This window comes from Pteronotus mesoamericanus, unplaced genomic scaffold (genome assembly GCF_021234165.1).
Source record: "Pteronotus mesoamericanus isolate MK-2021 breed Mesoamerican mustached bat unplaced genomic scaffold, CSHL_Meso_final contig_130, whole genome shotgun sequence".
NCBI lineage: Eukaryota > Metazoa > Chordata > Mammalia > Chiroptera > Mormoopidae > Pteronotus > Pteronotus mesoamericanus.
This window is the reverse complement of record NW_026555060.1, coordinates 15094562-15115581: the sequence shown is the minus strand read 5'-3', so window position 1 is coordinate 15115581 and position 21020 is coordinate 15094562. Positions and strand designations below refer to the sequence as shown.

Genomic DNA, 21020 nt, shown 5'->3' with positions numbered 1-21020 from the left:
AAAAATGTCTTCTGTTTTTTGCTTAAAGTACTCTGAGGTTTTTTGGGGGAGGGGGACCTCTTTGTTAATCCCTAGTATACTAGTCATGAAATTACAGTAATTATAGCAGGATTGACCTAGGCATGGGCTTGATTGGCTTAAGCCATATAGAACATCCTATGTTTTTGGCCATAATGATTACTCAGAGATAAACATCATCAGATTTGAGTAAGTGAGACATAACTAGATATAGATGAGGCTTCTGAGAAGTTGGTTGCCTTATTCCTTTAAATTACCTCAAAAGCTAATTCTTCCTCTGGGTTGGGTGAGAAGTTCTAAAACTACTAGAGCCACTATCACCGCAAATGGATTCTGGCCTGAAGACAAAGCACTGAGTGGAGAGAAGGAAGTGAGGGGAGGGGAGACGCGCGAGAGATAAACAGATAACAGGAGTAGGGGCGCTCTTGGCCTTAAGAACCTCTGGGTCAGGGCCTGGATTATCCAGTAATGTGAGCCAATAAATGTCCCACTCTTACTCCTTGGCTAAGTCAGTCTTGGCCAGGTTTTCTCCTATTTGGAACCAAAAGCATTCTAATTGCTACAAAGATATTGAATTAGAATATAGTCACTAGAGCCACACTGTCCAACAGAAAAATTTCTATGATGATGAACATGTTCTATAAATGCACTGCCCAATATGGTAGCCACATGTGTCTATTGAGATGTGGCTGGTGACTGAGGAAATAAGTTTTTAATCTAATTAATTAAATTTAAATTTAAACAGTTACATATGCCTCATGACTACTATATTGGACAACACATCACTAGATGGTACTTAAGATCCCTAAGAGTTCTGATATTGTATAATTTTATGAATGTACTTAGTGCATGTAACACCCATGAATGGATCCAAATGTTACCTAAACTAAAGTCTGTTTCCAATACATATAAGACATCTGATTTCCAGTAAAAATGGGTATATTAGGTTTATGTTTTCAGTCAAAGCTGCTATGGCAGTTAGTTTATGAGCAGAAGATGATAAACAGATCAATATTCACTACTTCTTTCCACATTAGTCATTTTATAGTGGGTGGACTTGAGCAAATTACATAAAAATCTCTAGTTATATTTTGAGGATTAAGTGAGATAATGCATGTAAAAGACTCAGTACAGAATCTTGCTCACAGTAAATTTTCAGTGAATGGCAGTTGTGCCTGTTCCTACTACTGCTAATAAAGAGTGACACAAATGACCAAATGCTGCCACCCCTTAGTATCTGGAAATGCTGTATCTGACTGAGTAGACCAATGAAAGATCACTGAGCTATGGAATTACTGAAGCTGAAAAATACTTAGAGAGCAAGTAGTTTAATAAGATATAGTTGTGGAGGGTTAAACTAAGTCTTGGTCATCAAAATGACCAGAAACTTAGTATAAAAGAGAAATTAAAACCAGTATCAACCGCTCAATATTCAGGGCTCTGTTTACTCTCCTATACTGTACTTCATTTTGCTTCACCTTTTCCTAGATTTTTCAAACTGCCTGGCATTCTCTATTCAATTTAGCAAACAGGTTAAATACTGGAGACATATAGAAAGTTCCACTTGTTGTCTAAGAAGTTTTACAATAAGGTAATGTTCTCAAGACCATTTTACCTCATGGTTGACTCTATAACTGTTCAAGTAGTGATGGAAATGTTTGCATTCAGTGTTCCTAAATGTCCGGAGCATAGCTGTTTAAGAGATTTCAACAATTCAAACCCTGTTTTGATCTTTTTCTCTATTTCCTTTTGTTTTTTCATAGCAGGGAAAAAATATTTTTCTTGAGCTTATAATACTGTATTATATGGTCAAAAGCAGAATCATATAAATTCCTTATTGGGTCACAGATTTTCCTCTCTTGTTTGTGGGCTGCCATTTTACTGTTTTCAAAACAGAGAAAACAATCCCTAAAAACAAAATCCATGGGGATTCAGTACTGAGTTAGCTCATCTCTGGATGAGGATGGTAGGACACAGTCCACCTACCATTTATCACTAAATAAACAGATACTAATTTTTCCACATCTCCAAATATAAGAGTTTCAAAGTCATTCAAATCTAGGTCTCCATGTCACTGTAGGGATGGAATAGTTGAAGTATAAATTTTGCAGCTGCTTACCTCACTTAAAATATTATTAGATTACTACTCCTATTACACTGTGGTCAATACTTTCTGGTTGGAAAATCAGAATGAGAAGGTGAGGCACCATTCATGTTAATTTTGCATTATGTTGCTTCAACATGGATCTATACCTTTTATGCTACTATATAATATTAAGTATGAGTATTTTGAAAGACATATCTGACTTAAAAAGACCTTTTGTCTTACCATCCATCTCAGACCATATTGAATGTTCTAGGGGCTCACCTTAACTATCTGAAGGGGGAGAAAATATTCCTATACTTCCATACTCTTTTTTTCTTTTTTTAAGAAAACATGTCAGCAAACCATAGATGTCATGACCTGAAGAAAGAAAAAAAAGCATTCCTTCCCTTTTCATAAAGCATTTTCTCTGTATAAGTATGTGCCTTTTTGATGCCAAAGAATTGATTAACCCATACATTGTTATATGGCAATTAGACTTCTAATATGATCTACACACACACACACACACACACACAAACATTTCAACTACTTTAGGGGTTAAATTGGCCTTGGTTGGCTAAGGTTGGACCTAATCATGGATTTCAAACTTATATCTGAGAAATGTCAACCTAACTCCAAAAAGTAGACTTTAGAACATAGCCCACATGGAAGTTGGGGTCTTTCTATCATTCAGTCAAGTTTAAAGTCTGAATTTTATTAATTCAAACATATTATAATTCGGTTTATGGGAAACAATGCAAAATAAAATATAATAATAAATATGTTTCATGAAAAAAAACTTTAAAATGTAAAGTACTAATTCAAATGGAAGACTACCAGATGTACTCAGGGAGATATTCTAATACTGGTAGCCAAAAAAGTGTCTTATTGGAAAAATAAATGTTATGGTTGATGTATACATACAAAAGATGCAATAGGTCAATGTTAATCATATCATCCATTGCATTTTTTCACTTTGAAAGCACTGAGGGATCCAGTAGTGAGTCATGACTGTTACTCCCAAGCTAGATCAATTTTGAAGGAGACCTATTCCTGAGACTAGCTGATAAATGTCATTTGTAATGGGAAACATTTGCTTTCTGGCTAGGCTAGTGCATTTAGGTAGAGAGTAATGAGTTGCAGCTGTAGGGTGGAGGTACTCTAAAAAGAAGTATATTTTTTCTTGCCAAATATAATGAAAAAGTATGCCTTCCAACTGCCCAATTATTGATATTCATTCAAGCAAGATTCTTGCAATGTGACTCTTTCACAGAAAAAGAAAAAACACTGGAAATTCAAAAGAGAAGATTATTACAGCTCAATAAACATTATAGATGCATAAGAAGAATAACCAAGACAGCACTATAGGAGCAAAAACAGAAATTAAAACAAAAACAAATATGGGTTAAAGTACAGAAAAATACATATATGATAAACCACATATTAAGATGGGCTAGTTACAAATAAATCCCAAGTCTCAGGTATTCAAGACAATAAAGCTTTATTTTTCACATGTTATATGCCTGGCATGTGTGTCTGCAAGAAGGCTTTGCTCGTCTTTGTCACTACTATTTCCCTATCAATATGGGAAGGGGGAGGCAGCACTATAGTATCTAGCACTGTCAAATAAATGCCATATGTCTGCCTGGAAAAAAGAAGATCAGAATATGTATTTGTGAACAACTTTAATGACTATCACAACATTTCTGGTGTATTTGACATGTAAGAAGAGCTACTTATAGACCAAGGACGATTACATGTAAAGAGAGTCTATGGAAACTATTAATACCAACAACTGAAATGTGTTTGTTGACTTCAAAAGGATAACTTCCACACTGACAGCTAATCAAGACATTATCATTAGAATCTAGAAAATGTATCACTTAGGTTGAACAGAAGGGTACAAGTAGTCATGAGAAATGATCCAAACATAAACTTAAGGGAGAACTTTCCTGGTCTACCAATATGTTCTCTGTATGCTTACCTAGCAAGTCAAAGATATTTTCTAATTAGTTTTATTAGGAAGTATGATCTTTGTCAGTAGACTTCAACCTTTTATTTTTATTTTATTTTATTTTTTTAATCCAGAGGAAACTGCCATCCCCCTTGGATCCCCCAAGTAAAATCTTATGTAGCCACATAACACTGGGAAACAGAGAAACAAAAGAGAGCTAACTGAACTGGGTTTGAAGTCTCAGAGACCCCAGTTGTGGTCCTGAGTCTCTTCAGAAAGCCTGAAATACCCTACATGGAAGCTTCAAGAACACTTCTCAAAGGAAGGGAATTGTCTAATTGTCCAACAAGGGGAGTTTTCATTTTAAAAAGTCAAGAATTATAAGGGTGATAATGGAGTTTTCTGTTCATTTCTATGTTAATCTATTTAATATGTTTTAAAGAAGTAACAAGATTTATTCTCATTTTAATTATGTGATTCATGTGACAATATTATTTCTGTCTGTGATTGTGTTACATAGACCTTAATAGAATATGTGTGTGCCTGTGTGTCTGAGACAAAAGTTTCACAACATATAATTTGCCTTTGCTGCATGCAATAAACTCCAACATGTTCTGTTCTATTCCATGTTAGTTTTTAAAAATGCTGATTTCAACCCACTAAGTTGTTTCATGACCCACTAAGGATCACCACCATAGCTTAAAATATATTAACCTGAGGGAAGTTCCTAATTGGTATGCCGCAGGGATCCAGTATGTTGAACATATTTCTTGTGGTCATTTGAATTATGGCATTGATTGAACACTAATCATGTTTGTAGATGATATCAGATTGGAAGATGTAGCTAATAGAGCCTTAATAAGCTGCAACAATGGGTCCAAGAAAGCAAGTTAAGGTGTAAAATAGCTAAATATATAACCCTGCTCTTGATTCAGAAATGTGTAAACCATATATATCAAGTAGGAAAAATATTTTAATGATTTATTTTATTCTTGTGGAAGGAGATACGGCTTAGAAGTGAAACATATAGAAAATATTTCTATATCTACAATTCGAGTCATCAGTATTAAGTGACTGCCAAAATAACTAGAAGAACCTGAGTTAAAGAACAATCAGATGAAAACACCCTGGGAGACTTCCCTTTGACCAGAGTTTATCTGAAGCTTTGTGTTTAGTTCTCAGGACCGCAGTTTAATCAGAGGGGCAATGGCAAAATAAAACAAATTTAAAAAGGACAGTTGGGGAGAATCACATCACATGGAGAATAGTTGAAAGATGTAAGGATGTGGAGTCTGAGAACATGAGACTGGTGATCTTAAAGTGTCAGAGAGTGATATGAAATCTCATGAAAGAAAGATTATTCTCACTTCCTCTTTTCCCAGAAGGCAGAACCATTCATTTGCTCCTTCCTTCAGTCATTTGTTAAATTGATAAGAACAGATAATACACTTGATCTTAGCCAAAATGCCGAGAAGCGATCCTTCAGTCATTTGTTGAGCACCTACCACTGTTTAAAGGTCAATTTCCTGCTTTCTGAAACCTGCATTTATGTCTCTCCTGACAGCACTGTTTTCTTGGGCTGGCATTGCGGCTGTCCCCTGTGTGGAATTGCTTCATTGTCCAGACTCATGGTCTGTATGCTTTACCTGACCATAGCACCATCCAGCAAAAATCTTTCCAAAGCACCCAATAACCTTCAGAATAAAACATAAAATCCAAAGGCTCCCAAGGTTTATCTTCAAAATTATTCTATATTTTCATTAATATTTCCTGCCACTCTCCTGGAATGTGTATCTCACAGTCCAGCCTTTCTGAGTTCAGTTCAGTTCCCCGATGCACCACGCTTTCTCACTTCTTGCACAATGCAGTGTACCTTCCTCCCTGTCAGACCCTGGCTGTCTTCTGTTTGTTCCCCATGACGACTCAGTCTCTACATTCATTGCTAAGCCTCCATGACTCCTACTGGCTGTGTTCCATGACCCTTCCTCTGGGCTCTCGTGGCTCCCAGTGCCCCTTTGTAACTTATCGCAGTGAACGGTCATTCATTTATAAACTCACTGAAAACAGGAATGATCCTTCTCACTGCCTCAGCACCAGGCGCAGTGGGTAGCACAGAGCTGGTCCTCAACAAATGCCTGTTAAACATACCAATGAATGAGCGGTGCAGAATCACTCTAGTAGTTCAAGTTGCATTAACAGATAAGTACTTATAAAGATTAACTGTTCATTGACTTTCAACTTTTAAAAATGGATCTAAATTCAGAAAAATGTGAGAGAGGTCCTTAGAAACTCTACCTCTAAGCTTCTGACCACTGTTGACTCTGAGGCAGTAGGAGTCATGAATCAGCCAAGTAACAGGAAGTGCTCCTCCAAACTTGCTTCCCTGGGATATAAGAGAATATGTATTACTGAGAGTCATCATCAGAAGCTCAGGTCCATTTGCTGCTTTGTAAATTGTCCTCACATCACAGGGGGCACCCAGCATTTCTCTCCTGTGTGAAGGTTGGCACTGGCCAGTCCGTGTGTCAGGGCAATAAAACAATCTCGCACGAAGGGAAGCACATTGTCCCCGGGCCGTGCCAGCCCAAGAAAACACTGCTGCTTTTGAAAGACACAAAGAACCACTGTCCTTGCCTTTTTTTTTTTTTCTTCTTCAAAAACTGTTAAGAGTCCAAAACTCACGGTGGAGATAACAAAGGCTCCTCGCAGATTGAGCAGAAGACGGCAGTCATTTCACCTGCAGAATTCCAGCCAAAATCAGCCCACAGGACACAGCCCACAAGATTAAGGCAGCCAAGCATCTTTTCACCAGGACTGTAATTTGAAAGAAAAATAAACTCTGTCAAAACAGAATATCCCCTTTTTCTCAGCGTCTGTCTGTTCTGAATTGTCTTGTCCTGATGGACAGAGTGAATCAGCTCCTGCATGTCAGGATGTTTTCTTGGTAATGTTCACCCCACGTGCTACTGTCTGTAGCTTCCATTATATCCACTTAATAGAAAAGCCTTAGGAATTATTTCAGCACAGACTGAGTGGCCATCCTTAAGGACAGTCCTGCAACAAATGGGAGGTTGGACTGCTGACCACTAAGATCCCTTCCTGGCTCTGTAATTAGGAGGCTAGGAGAGGGAACATGGTAATTCATTAAAATCTGTAGGTGTCTGGTGGTCATATTAATACCCAAATGGCTGAAATTGGATAGTGCTGCCATGGATTCAAGTGCAGAGGGCCAGAGTTCTTAGGAGAAGAGAGAAGACTAGGAAACCTAAGGGATAGGACTGCTGTTAAGAAGAAATCTTGTTAACGAATCTACACTGGGCACTTGCTATGTTTCTGGCAGGGGCTGGAGATACAGAGATAAAACTCAGGTTGCTTTTCGGCAAGTAGAGGCCATTACAATAAAATGGACCCAGTGCCACTCAGATAGCAGAAAGAGGAGTGTCTGTAAGCAACAGAAAAGAAGACTCCTTCAATGAAGTGACAGGTGAGCTTAAGCTTGAGAATGACTAACAGCTAAATCAGGTTGGGAGTTGTGCATAGGAAGATGTTCCAGGTAGGAGGGACAGTTCAGGCAAAGCAACAAAACATGAGAGAACATGCAGCCATGGTGAGCTGAAGGTAGTTTCTTGGCCTGGCTCACATAGAGGATACATGTAAAGAGATGACAGGAGATGTGTTGGAGAAGCAGGTGGAGACCAGACGATGAAGACCTTTCCTGCCATGCATAACAGTAGAAAATTTACTGTAGCGATAAGAAGATAAGGGTCTCAGAGCCATGGGGGATAAGTGTTGTTTACTGGCAGAGACCTGCGGAGGGGACAAGACGTCATTCAGAGAGGGAAAGAGACCATAGGCGCTGGACTTCTCAGGCTAATCAAAGACTGTCTCATCCCTAGCATGGCAGGAGAATGAGTGAAAGGCCCAAGGTGGGTAAGGCAATAAGCATCTCAAATACAGATAAGAATCCTTTACCCCTCACCCCCAGTTACTTCTTGGGCCCTGGAACTCTGTCTGTGGATATGGGTGAGAAAGCTTTAAGAAGATCTGAAATTAAATTTCTAGTTACTCAGAATGTCAGGGTTTGGAAAGTATGTAATTTTTTAAAAATTTATATGTGTATATATTTCTTTCACATCAGAATTTGTGGATTGAGATTTATCTCTCCTACATATATCATCTCATATTAACATCTATGAGGTATTATTACCCTTATTTTACAGTAGTTAAAAATGGAGGCTAGATAAAGAATAAACACATACCAAGAAATATTCTCATTCAAGCACCTCATTTTATTACTGAGGGAACAGAGATTTTATAAAAGCAAAGTAGGTCTTCAAGTTCAAAGTCCAAGCCCTGAAGAAAGGCTGGTTATATAGACTAGCATTTAAATGAAAAAGAATAAATTTAACATTATTGTTATTGCTTCCTCCTTTCTAAAGCAGGTACCTTTGAAGCAAATTTCCTGGAGATTTTCTACTTCTGAAATGTGAATTCTAGTCTAAGACGATAAGAACATGTAGTACACTGAAGCCCCAGGGTCTCACAGGGCTAATGTTTTCTGAAATTCCTCCCATCTCAAGTTTCCATGAGAGAGGCAGCACATCCTAGGGAAGAAGAGAGGGAAATTTCTGGAAGGGACTGCTGCTGTTCAGACAGGGAACTGACCAGCATCCAGCCGATTGAACAAAGCCAGCACGCAGCACCAGTCAGCTGCCAGAGTAAACGGAGCTGGCAAGGCATCCCAGTCAGAGGCAGAGGTTCCAACCCTGCTGTCAAGTGTTCTTGGCTTAAGGAAGAAACTACAGTTTCTAAGAGCCTACTGTGTACCAGAAACTCTTACTTGTGTTATCTGACTTAACTGTAGCGAGAATACGACGAGAAAGGTATTTCCACTTAACGGGAGATGAAACCGAAGATCAGAGAGGTTAGCGATCTTCCCAAAGTCAGAACACCAGAAATGGAAAGAACTGAGATTCAAAACCAGGGCTTCCTATCCCCAAACTCACTAGCTTTTGTTTTTGTTCCCCCACCCCCACCCCCACCCCTCATTCATTTCCGCATCACCCCCCTCACTGGCTTTTTCCATTTGTATAAGGGGGCTAGAAAGGGAACGCTAAAACATTCTTTACCTTTGTGAAGAGTGAGTGAACCAATGTGAAGTATTCTGAAAGAGAAAAGTGTAAAATATATGTAAAGGCTTCTTGCAGTAAAGAGAAACTGGAAATTAGGTTTTGCATGACCTATTAGCATCAGTTGAAGTCCCCACACTTTGTGTCAACATACAAAACCATTTTGATTCCACTATTAGCACAGGGAGACTGGGAGAAGGAAAAACACACTGTACTTTTCCCAGTGACTGTTTTTGGGGGGGGAAAAAAAAACAACTTTGGTGAGCTAATCTTGAACGTGAGGCACTGTTCCTTTGTTGTCCAGCTGCTGCCTTCGAATCCTGTGTTTGTGTTACCGACAATTGCCACGGAAGTGTTTCATTTCATTTATTTATTATTCATATCCCTCCAACTTCCAAAGATAAATGCAAGGCATGGAAGTGAAGCTTTTTTCATTTTCATACACTAGATTCATATCTCAACCACTTTGTTTTGCTGATACGTCAGTTTAAAAATTACGAGGCAAATACAACCCCAGTCGACAAGGTTAGGCCACAGCAGTTACTCTAAAATTCAAATATTTGGACTCGCCGCAGAGGTCTAAGGCCAAGGACATGCTGATCTGCGATTGAAGAGCTGAAACATGAAAGTCCCAATCGTATTCTCTGCTCTCCAGACTCTGTTACAGGGATGCACTGCCGATTTAATCTCTTTAATCTGCCTTGCCTTTTCCAACACCTCAATTATTCCGAAACCACGCACCGCCGCCGGCAGCGGTGACGACCCCGCCCCTGAGCGCATTGAGCGGCTGGGACCACAGATCCCCGCCGACTCTTTGTTCTGTGGGCAGAAGATTCTGTCGGTGGCCAGCTGAAGGCCTTTTCTTTGTGTCGTGATTGACAGACATGAATTAAATATCACCCCACTGGGCTCTCTGATTGGTGAATGACAATGGATTACAAGAATGTCTTGGGAAAATGGCATTTCATGATAGGGGGACAGGACCAGAAAGGCAGGGTATTTCCAGCTAATCCTGAATTTGACGATAGCAGAGACCATCATTCTGGGCTTTGTGTTTGTTTTGTTTTGTTTTGTTTTGTTTTGTTTGTTTTAGCTTGAGATGCTCTGTTCAGGTCGGTGAGGAACTATCCTAGAAAGTTTTAAGAGAGGAGGATGAAACCAAAGTAAAAATTTGGGGGAGAGAAAAGGATTGTTTTCTTTAAAAATCTGATGTTTCTGGAGATGAGCCTGAAGGATTGATTCTATTCTAAAATGGGCCTGGCATTGTCCCTGAGGCACTTTTTTTTTTCTTTCTCCGTTTATCAGAGTGACAATTAATGTTTGTTAGGACAATGATACACATTGCAGAATCCACCTTATTCCCAGCATATCACGCACAGCCTTGGGCATAAACAGCTCTGCACACACAATCCTTCTGTTTTGAACAAGGAGAAGGGGTGTGTTAAGAAAGTAGGGAGAAATGGAAGAGCAAAAGGCTTCCAGCATTCTAGGGGATGGCAGGAATGCTGCTAACTAGACAAGGAAGGATGGGGAGCGAAATGAGAGAAACAAACTTGTAACCTAGCCTAAGAGCTGCTGAGGGGTTTAGATGAGTGTTGATTTCAGAAAATGTGGTTAAGCTTTCTCAGCTGATGGCCCCCTAAAACAGAAAGGGATGATTGTAATCAGAACTGGGAAAAGTGTTGTTCTCTTAGTTTACATTTTGTGAATAATTTTTTCTGATGGTCTAACATATATTCCACTGGAAAGCAGGCTGTTGGAAGAGAGGGGTAGGGAGGAAACTTTTGCCTGACTTTCAACAAATATTGAAATTATTTTGCCATTATATTAGGCACAAAGATTCCTTTTTTACAAAGTGAGAAGAAGGGGGAAGTATTTAGATGTTGGACAGACATTGAGAAATTAAAAGGTGACAAGCACAAAAAGTTTGTTTGGCCTGGGAGCTCTTCTTAGGTCTGGAAAGATAGTGTCAGTTTTAGATCAGAGAATCAAGATCAGACTTATAACCCTGAAACAGGAATATCCATTAGCCCCTTCCAGGTGAACAGATAAAAATTTGATAGGACTATCTAAGGGTCAGGAAAGCAGTCATGGACAAAGCCAGAATGGAATATAACAGGTTAAGAAGCATCCTGGGTACAGGGCTCAAGAAATTAGGGGAAAAGCTGGGAAGATAGTTCAAAATCCTAGCAAGAAAATATGGGAAACAGGTAGAGTCCATAGCACAAGAAATGTGCTGGAGTCAAGAGCTGTTTCAACCGGGATGCTGTAATGTTGAATCTTGGCATGGCTGGGCTGAGTAGGCATGCGGCCATATGGCTTCAGTGGGGTGTGCTGGAGATGGTGGTGGAGGGAGAAGCACCAGGCAGACATTTAGGAATGTACACCAGAGGAGCTAACCACCTACATTCTCTGACTGCTGCAAATGGTATCCTTCTTAGGGATTAAAGGTTGCAGGTTTTCACGTTCATGAAAACTATAATCAAAGCAAGGTCCTTATTTAGAGACTGCCCAGTCTGAGTGAGCTACTTGTGACAGTGCTAAATAGATGCCTGACTGTTGAGTTATTAATGCAGCAATGCCAACTCTGGGAAGCCTTCCTGAACTGGAAGAGTCTTACTCTGGGAGGAAATGAGAGTAATAACAAATATGCTTTTTTATTAGAGCAACAGCTTGCTGAGCTGTGGCATGGTACATCCCCACCCCCTTCCACCATATTTTCTTCCTATGCACACTGTGTTGCTAGGAAGATTGATTAGCTCTGTTTTTCTTCAGCTCTTTCATGACTCTAAACAGTTCACTCTTAGTGTCTTGGATACAATATTACTGATCAGAATGGGATTACTTAGTAGTTAAAGAGATGGGGCAATGATGGAGTGTATTATTGTTAGGGCTGCCATAACAATGTACCACAGGCTGGATGGCTTAAGCAACAGAAATTTACTTTCTTGTAATTCTGGAGGCTAGAAGTCCAAGGTGAAGGTGTCAGCAGGGTTAGTTTCTCCTGAGGTCTTTCTCTGTGGCTTGTAGATGCCTGTCTTTCCTCTGTGTCTTCACATGGTCTTTCCCTTGTGTGTGCTTGTGTCCTAATCCCTTCTTTTAAGGTCACCAGACATATTGGATCATGGGACACACTAATGACGTTATTTGTCCTTAATCATATCTTTAAAGAACTTGTCTTTAAATATATTCTGAGGTACTGGGGGTTAGGACTTCAACATATGAATTGGGAGGGGAGCACATTTCAGCCCACAAAACGCCACCAGTGGCCTCCCAGTCTTCCCAGGAGATACAATTGCCTTGGGGTCTGTAAGATTGCAGTAAAACAGCCTCCATAGAAAATTTTCATTTAATCAATCACAGGCCCATTTATTATCACAACCCTGTTATTGTCACATACCTTATAATTATATCAATATTGATAAATATTTATTGAATGGATGAATAATTCTTCTTTCTTGAAAAGACTGGCTATTTCTTGTAAGAAGGGTTTGGCAGTTTAGAGGCAGACAAGATCTCAGGTTACTCTGACAATTGCCTCCTGTTGAATGAATTGTGGGCAGTCTCCAGTGGACAATAAAACATCATAAATAATTGAAATTAAACAATGCTTGTCAAAATAAATTAATAGAGTGCTCTTCATGACACAGTCATTTCAGTTTCTTTAAGTCTGTTGGCTTGTTCACTGACTTGAAAACTCCAACAGCAGGTGCTGTGGCTGCTGGCCATGACGAGAGGTCCTCTTCGGGGAGTGGAGCAAGAAATGCTAGCAGAAAGCCTCCTTCAAAAATGAGTTTCTTTGAAGAATGCCAGGTTGGCAAGGATAGGAATGGGGGCCCTTCACTTTAGGTTCAATCCAGATTAGAGCCAAACAAGCTCATGGTTAATTCATGGGCCTACTCCATGCAGGTTTATGGGCAGAGGAGCCTCTAAGTGGCATGTGAGTGTTGTCCCAGAAAATTCTAGCATGAATTTGTTGGCTGTGGTCCCTGATGACAAGCCCCTCCTCTGGGTACATAGTTTTCCCTTGGCTAATATTTTGTCACAACCACAGCAGCCATGAGACAGCCCTATGTCAGGAGTATCTCTACATCAGCACAGTACTTAGAAGGAAGGGCAAGGTTGTGAATCAGGAAAAGAGGTGGAAGAATTGAATTATGTAGTATATAAGGGCTAAGGAGAGACTGACTATTATTATTATTATTATTGTTATTGTTGTTGTAAAATATACATAGTGCAAAACTTTTAAGCATTTGAGTGTACAGATCGGTAACATCAAATATGTTCACATTATTGTACAACTGTTACCACCATCCATCTCCATTTTTATCTTGCAAATCTGAAACTCTGTACTCATTAGACACTGTATCCTCATTCTCCTTTCTCTCCATCATCTAAACTATATTCTACTTTCTGGTTCAATAAATTAAATTACTCTAGGTACTTCATGTAAGTGAAATTAAGCAGTATTTGTCCTTTTGTAACTTCCTTATTTCACATAGCATAATGTCTTCAAGTCTCACTCATATTGTAGCACATGTCAGAATTTCCTTCCTTTTTAAAATGCCAAAAAATATTCCATTGTATGTATGGACCACATTTTGTCTATTCAATCATTCATCAATGGACACTTGGATTGCTTTCACCTTTTGGCTATTGTAAATAATGCTGCTATGAACATGGGTGTACAATTTATCTATTCTAGTTCCTGCTTTCAATATTTTGGGGCATTTACACAGAAGTGGGATAGTGGGATGGATTGGTTCTTCTTTTTTTCTTAAAGATTTTATTTATTTTTAGAGAGAGGGGGAGGGAGGGAGAAAGAGAGGAAGAGAAACGTTGATTAGTTGCCTCTAGTAAGCATCCTGACTGAGGACTGAACCTGTGACCTGGGCATGTGCCCTGACTGAGAATCAAACCCACCATCTTTTGCTTTAAGGAATGATGTGCAAAAAATTGAGCCACACTGGTCAGGGATGGATATGCTAATTCTTAAAAGTAGGCCTGCCACACCATTTTCAAGCCCAGGAGGGAACAATAAGAAAAAACAGGGACACACACTGAGCACTGAAACTGAGAAGGAATAGGGAAGAGGCAGCTGGGCAAACTGGGTTTAAGTCAAGGAACCTGAGCGGTAGGAACTCTATCCCAGATTCCTGAGATACTGTTTATCAGGAAGAATTTCTGATTTTAGATTATGTTTCTCCTTTGGATTTCATAGCTCTAAGTCTTTATTATTCTACTGTCCCATATCACTTTCTACAATGGAGGTTATTTATACATAACTTGAGTTTCCTACTAACTATAAACTTCTTGGGGGCAGCTACTATACTACATTCATCTTTGAAGGCAGAGCAGCACCTAGTACAGTCTCTAGAACACAGCTTGTGGTTAATAAATATTTACTAGGTAGATGAAACTAGTATTAAACATTAGAGAAACAGACCTACTTACTCATTTCCTGGAGTTCTTTAAGGAAAGCACCATGATCATGTCAGCTTAGATGTTATTAATAGTAGTTGAGTAACCAGAGGAAGTAATAATACTGTTGTGGGAAAATAGGCCACATCTAAAATATCATGAGCAATTCTAGGCCTGTCTTAAGTAGTTTTTATCGTATGTGCTGGGAATAATCTAGAAAGAGCTCAGGGGAAAGGTAAGCAGAAAAATAAAGACTCTGGAAGCTGTCAAGTGAGAAACAATTGAATGAATTGATTATTTAGCTTGGAGACAAGAAGACTAAAAAGATAGACGTAATAAGTGTTTGTAAATATTTGAAAGGCTTCTTATAGATGAGGAAGCCCCACAGGGAGATCCAGGACCATGGGTTTTAGGGCAAGGAGACAAAATCAGTATGAGAGAACTTTTAATTTATTATTATTATTTTAGTGGTCACCATCTTTTATCATATATTTTCCATTATAGTTTATCCCACCTTGTAATGCAGGAAGTCAAGCCCAGGAATCTCTACTGTTCATTCTGATAAGCTGAAAAATCCACAAGGAGGACTGGGTGGAATAGGCATTGCCTTTATTACTCCCATTACAGGGAACACTGACAGTGGGGGGTTGGCAAGCAGGACCACACCCCCATGTGTCCGAGATTTGTTTTAAGGGGTCCCAGGCAGAGGAGGCATGTACCCTATGTGACTCTAAACTACATTACCTCAGTGTAAAGAAAAAGTCAAGAAGCAGTCACAAGATAGGAAGCCACTCCTAGAAGGTGGTAAGGAAGAAGTTACCATCCATTTCCCAAAAAATATACATTCCTTCTGGCCAGGGGCCCCATGGTGAACCCTCAACGAGGGTGGTGGGAGAGCCATGTATTGACCCCACAGCCCTATAACCTCTTCCACCTCCACCAACCTCCTCCCTCCACCTCCTCGCAGTTACCACACTGTTGTCCATGTCCATGAGTTCTTTCTCTTGCTCTATTCCACCCCACACCCACCTACCCCCAGGGCTGTCAGCTTGCTCTATGAGAGAACTTTTAAACTGGAGCTTTCCAACAATGAAATAGACTGCTTGAAAAGGTAGTGAATTCCCAACACAGAGATGGTTAGAAATGCTGTAGAAAGGGAACTACAGACCAGATCCTGTAGATTCTAGTTTTGATCATCATAAATTTAATTTCCAAGCCTCTAATAGTTTCCATTCAAAAAAGGTTCTGATTTTTTGATTGGAGGATTTCTAGTCAAGATGGAGGCATATTTAAATGCAGCTTGCCTCCTTACACAACCAAAGCAAAATTACAACTATAATATAGGACAATCATCACTCAGAACCATCAGAAAATCAAGTTGTATGGACGTCCAACAACTAAGGAATTAAAGAAACCATATTCATCTAGACAGGTAGAAGGGACAGAAGGGTGGAGATATGAAGATGCAGAACCAGCTGGTCCCAAACTCACATGTGGCAGATATAAAATGGAGGGATACCTCGGGAGTGAGGGATCCTAGCTCCATACCAGACCACCCAGAATAGGGTTCCAGGGCCAGGAAGATGAGTTCCCATAACTTCTGGCTGTAAAATCCAGTGGGGGTTGGGTCGGCAGAAGAAACTGCAACAGACTCTGCTCCTCCTCTTAAAGGGCCTTGCACCTCACATAGACTTACTCAGACTCACTCCCTCTGGGCTCCATCACTGGGGCAGCTGCTTGAAGGGCACCACTAACATATGGGGAGGAACTTAAGTGTCTGGCATTAGGGTAAAACCTGGAGGATAGCGTCATCACAGACAGAACTGCAGACAGTGGCCATTGTACCTTTGCTAAGCCCTCCCTCACACAGAAACACAGAGCAGTGGCACGATATCTGGATTTCCATCAACCTGGCTCACATGGTAAGCCCCACCCTGATGGTTACCTAAGGGTTCACCCTACCCAACTGAGAGGCCTACCCAAGCAACCCTCCCAAGCAACTCTCCCACCCTGGTAACAGTGGCTCTTCCACATGAAGGGCTGGGCTAGGTGAAGGCTCAAGACCTTCCTAAATCCACCTGAACAAGCAAAAGCTGAATCTTTTGCTGAGTGGCCCCAGGCCCAGCACTAGCAGCAGCCATCTGCAGATCACTTTATAGATTATGCCAAGAGGCCCCAGATACAACACAGGTAGAAGCTGAACTTAGCCTGCACCACCCAGGAAACTCCAGAGCCTGCATGCCCAGTGGACAGTTACAGACAAAGTTGGAGTACCACCCAACTACCCCTGCACTCCATGGAGGAAGGTAGTTGCTGGCCTGGGGTCACGGGCAGTCCTACCAGCTGTCTAGACTGGGTAAATCCCTTCCATTGAATCCGTTCCACTGATTGCTGACAGCAATCAAGACTCATCTACAAGAGGAAGGAGTACTCAGCCCACATGGAGGGAGCACCTCGAGTACCCAGCTTGGGGGATAGGGAACGCTGTGCCACAGGACCCTATGGGACACTTACTACATTAGGCCATGCTACCAAGACACAGAGTCAAGGCAGTTCTACCTAATACATAGAAACAAACACAGGGAAGCTGCCAAAATGAGCAAAGAAATATGGCCCAAATGATAGAATAGAAGTTCAAAAAAAGAACTAAACAAAATGGAGATAAGCAATCCATCAGATGCAGAGTTCAAAATACTGGTTATAAGGATTCTCAAGGAAATCAGTAGGTACTTCAACAGCATAAAAAAGACTCAGGCAGAAATTAATGATATACTAACTGAAATAAAGAAAAATTTATAGGGAATCAGCAGTAGAGTGGACAAAGACAAGAATCAAATCAATGAAAAAGACATCCAACCAGTACAGCAAGAAAAAGACATCCAACCAGTACAGCAAGAAGAAAAAAGAATCCAAAAAATTGAGGATGTGTAAGGCGCTTCTGGGACAACTTCAAACGTTCCAACAGTTGCATCATAGCGGTGCCAGAAGGAGAAGGAAAAGAGCAAGAAATGGAAACCTATTTGAAAAAATAATAAAAGAAAACTTCCCTAATTTGGTGAAGGAAAATAGACATATAAATCTAGGAAGCAGAGAGTCCCAAACAAGATGACTGTAGAGAGGACCATACTAAGACACATCATAATTGAAATGACAAAGGTTAAAGATAAAGAAAGAATCTTAAAAGCAGCAAGGGAAAAGCAGATAATTACCTACAAAGGAGTTCCCATAAGCCTGTCAGCTGATTTCTCAAAAGAACCTTTGCAGGCTAGGAGGGATTGGCAAGAAATAGTCAAAATGATGAAAAGCAAGGACCTAAAACCTAGATTACTCTTCCCACCAAAGCTATCATTCAGAATCAAATGGAAGATAAAGTGCTTCCCATACAATGTAAAGCTAAAGGAGTTTCTCATCAGGAAACCATTATTATATGAAATGTTAAAGGGACTTATTTAAGAAAGAGAAGATCAAAACTGTGAACATTAAAATGGCAATAAATATATAACTATCAACAATCCAATATAAAAAACAAACTAAGCAAACAACAAGAACAGAAACAGAATGATAGATATGAGATCACTGTGATGGTAGCCAGTGGGGTAGGGGGTCTGGGGAACAGGTGAAAAAGGTGATGGGTTTAAGAAGTACAAATTGGTAGTTAAAGAATAGGCAGGGGGATGTTAAGAACAAGTATAGGAAATGGAGTTGCCTACGAACTTATATGCATGACCGATGGACATGAACAAAGGAGGGGGCATTGCCAGGGGGAGTGAGGAGTGCTGAGTGGATGGAGGGGAAGGGGGACAAATTGGGACAACTGCAATAACATAATCGATTTTTTAAAAAATGCTATTTTTTAAAAAAGGTCCAGTTCAGTTTCAGGGATGCAATATCTTCTCTTATTTTTCTGATGATACTACCTCTGTGTCTTTGAGTAGGGGGAACCTTCACTTACCTCTCTTCAGAATATTGGTTTTTTCAAATGATTGACCATTCTTAGCTGTGAGCTCATTGCTGTAGCTGGAATCTCCTGGTAGCTTGTCTGGAAATGATTTCTTTGCTTCCTGGCATTCTCAGAGGGGAGTGGCTACCTACGGTCAGGTGGGATTTGTCAGTAGTTAGTCATCTGGGGAAAGGGATTTCCCATTAGTTCTGGATGCTTCTAAAGCTCACATTCATTGCTCTGGCCTGTAGGCAGACATCTCTACTTGACATGGAAGGGTAAGAGCTTGTCCAATCTGACATCCATAACCAGTCACCCGTAGGTTTGCCTGTAGGCTTCCCTCTTGTCCCTTGTAACTGCCACCTCCAAGCTTGAGATTGAAGGCTTGGAACATTCCACAATGATTTCTTCTTTCTACAACAGCATTTTGCTTTCTGAAAAACATCTTTCTCTACTCTCCCAATCCTGCCTGCCTTCTCTTATTTAGGAATTCCTTCTTATTTTTGGTCCACCAAGAATATCTCTTCTTGGTTTCCCTTCATATTGTGGGCTTATGATTTTAAACATGTCATCTTTTTCTATCATTTTTAGGCATCTGCTCAGCAAACCATCTTAATTCAATCTTCTGTCTCTTCCAATTCTTAATGTTTTAATTTTATAAATACAAAATGAAAAGTAAACAGAAAACACACAGGCATATAAAAAGAACTCACATAAAATTGTTTTTTTCCTGGCTCTCTTTCTTTCAAACTTGGGCCTGGCATAATGGCTCCCACAAATAAAGATGGTGAAAAGAAGGGTCATCCAGCCATCAATGAGGTAGTGACCAGAGAATACACTGTCAACATTCACAAGCACATCCATTGAGTGGGTTTCAAGAAGTGTGCCCCTCAGGCACTCAGAGAGGCCCAGAAATTTGCCATGAAGGAAATGGGAACTCCAGATGTACACCCTGACACCAGGCTCAGCAAAACTGTCTGGCCCAAAGGATACAGTTCCATACTGTATCTGGGTGCAGTTTTCCAGAAAATATAATGAGGATGAAGTTTCACCAAACAAGCTCTATACGTGGGTCACCTATATACCTGTCACCACTTTCAAAAATCTATAAGCAGTTAATGTGGATAAGAACTAACTGCTGACTGTCAAATAAAGTTATACAACTGCCAAAAATTGTGTTTTTCCTAAAAATAAATGAATAAACAAAATTGAAACACACTCGTAGACACAGAGAGAAAACTGGTGGTTGCCAGAAAGGAGTGAGGCTGGAGGATTGGGAGAAAGAACCAAAGAGAATAAGTACAAATTGGTTGTTACAGAACAGATGTGGGGTTATAAAGTACAGCATAGGAAATATGGTCAATAATATTGTAATAACTGTGTATAAGGACAGGTGGGTACTGGAAATACTGTGGGGAACACTTTGTAAAGTATATAATTATTTAACTATTATGCTGTAACTATACAAAATAATACTGAAAATAAATTGTAATTGAAAAAATAAACATCTATAAAAAATAAAAAATTGTGTTTTTCCTAATTATTATAGTACTGGCACAGAGATGAAATCCAAGATCATTCAAAATAATATCAATCATCATAATACCAACCGCTGCTAATGCGTTGGAATATATGTGAAATTTACATGTACACATACACATATAACTGACTATAAATACATATATGCATATTCATATATAAAATATGCTTACTTTTCTATACATAGATCACTACATAGTATGAGAATACACCCTCCAAATTACTGAACTATTTGTGGAATTCCCTTGTAAATTGTTCTGTGATTATTTCAGTAATTAAGCCAAGTATAAACTGCTGGTTACCTTTTCTATGAACGCTTTGGTTTTTCTCATTTTTGTACATTTTGTCTTATAAATGTTACACTTCCACTGGCTAACCTCAAGAGACTTGTTTCTTCTACATTGTTTTCTTCACCATACATAGCAGTCTCTGTAAGGCTTAGCAAACATGAACAAAGCCTCTGCCATCCTACATGCCTGGAATGGCATGTGTACTCTACCTTTTAAGGTCAGTTAGTCTTTGTTTTTATTAAAGTAACTCATGAACATAGTTTTAGAAATCTAATAGTAATTCACATTCTTCCTAATTTATATCATAATTTTTTAGTAAATCAACATTCAGAGCTTACATTATTATGACTATGTAAATTTTTTGGCTAAGCTAAGTAGAATAGCATGATTATATTGTTTTTCTTATTCAATTTTAAAAAATATTCCCAGAGTTATTAATTGACTTTAAATTTTTCTCTTAACTTATACAATCATTAATTCTAAATACTCCAATAGCTCTCTAATATGCCTTACAATTCTATTTTACACCTAATCAAGTACATTGGGTGTAAACAAGTTTTTGTTTCTTGTTTTTTTTCCAAGAGACAATTTCCCTGGAGCCTTCTCTCCTCATGTTTCAACCTAGGCGTCCTGTACAGCTGTC

General features: G+C 39.5%; 2 pseudogenes; one reads left to right on the top strand and one right to left on the bottom strand.

Moving 5' to 3' along the window:
* Nucleotides 1-5375: 5375 nt before the first annotated feature.
* Nucleotides 5376-5537, bottom strand: LOC129087742 (uncharacterized; annotated as a pseudogene).
* A 13776-nt stretch (nucleotides 5538-19313) lies between these two features.
* Nucleotides 19314-19659, top strand: LOC129084254 (60S ribosomal protein L31-like; annotated as a pseudogene).
* The last annotated feature ends 1361 nt before the right edge of the window (nucleotides 19660-21020 follow it).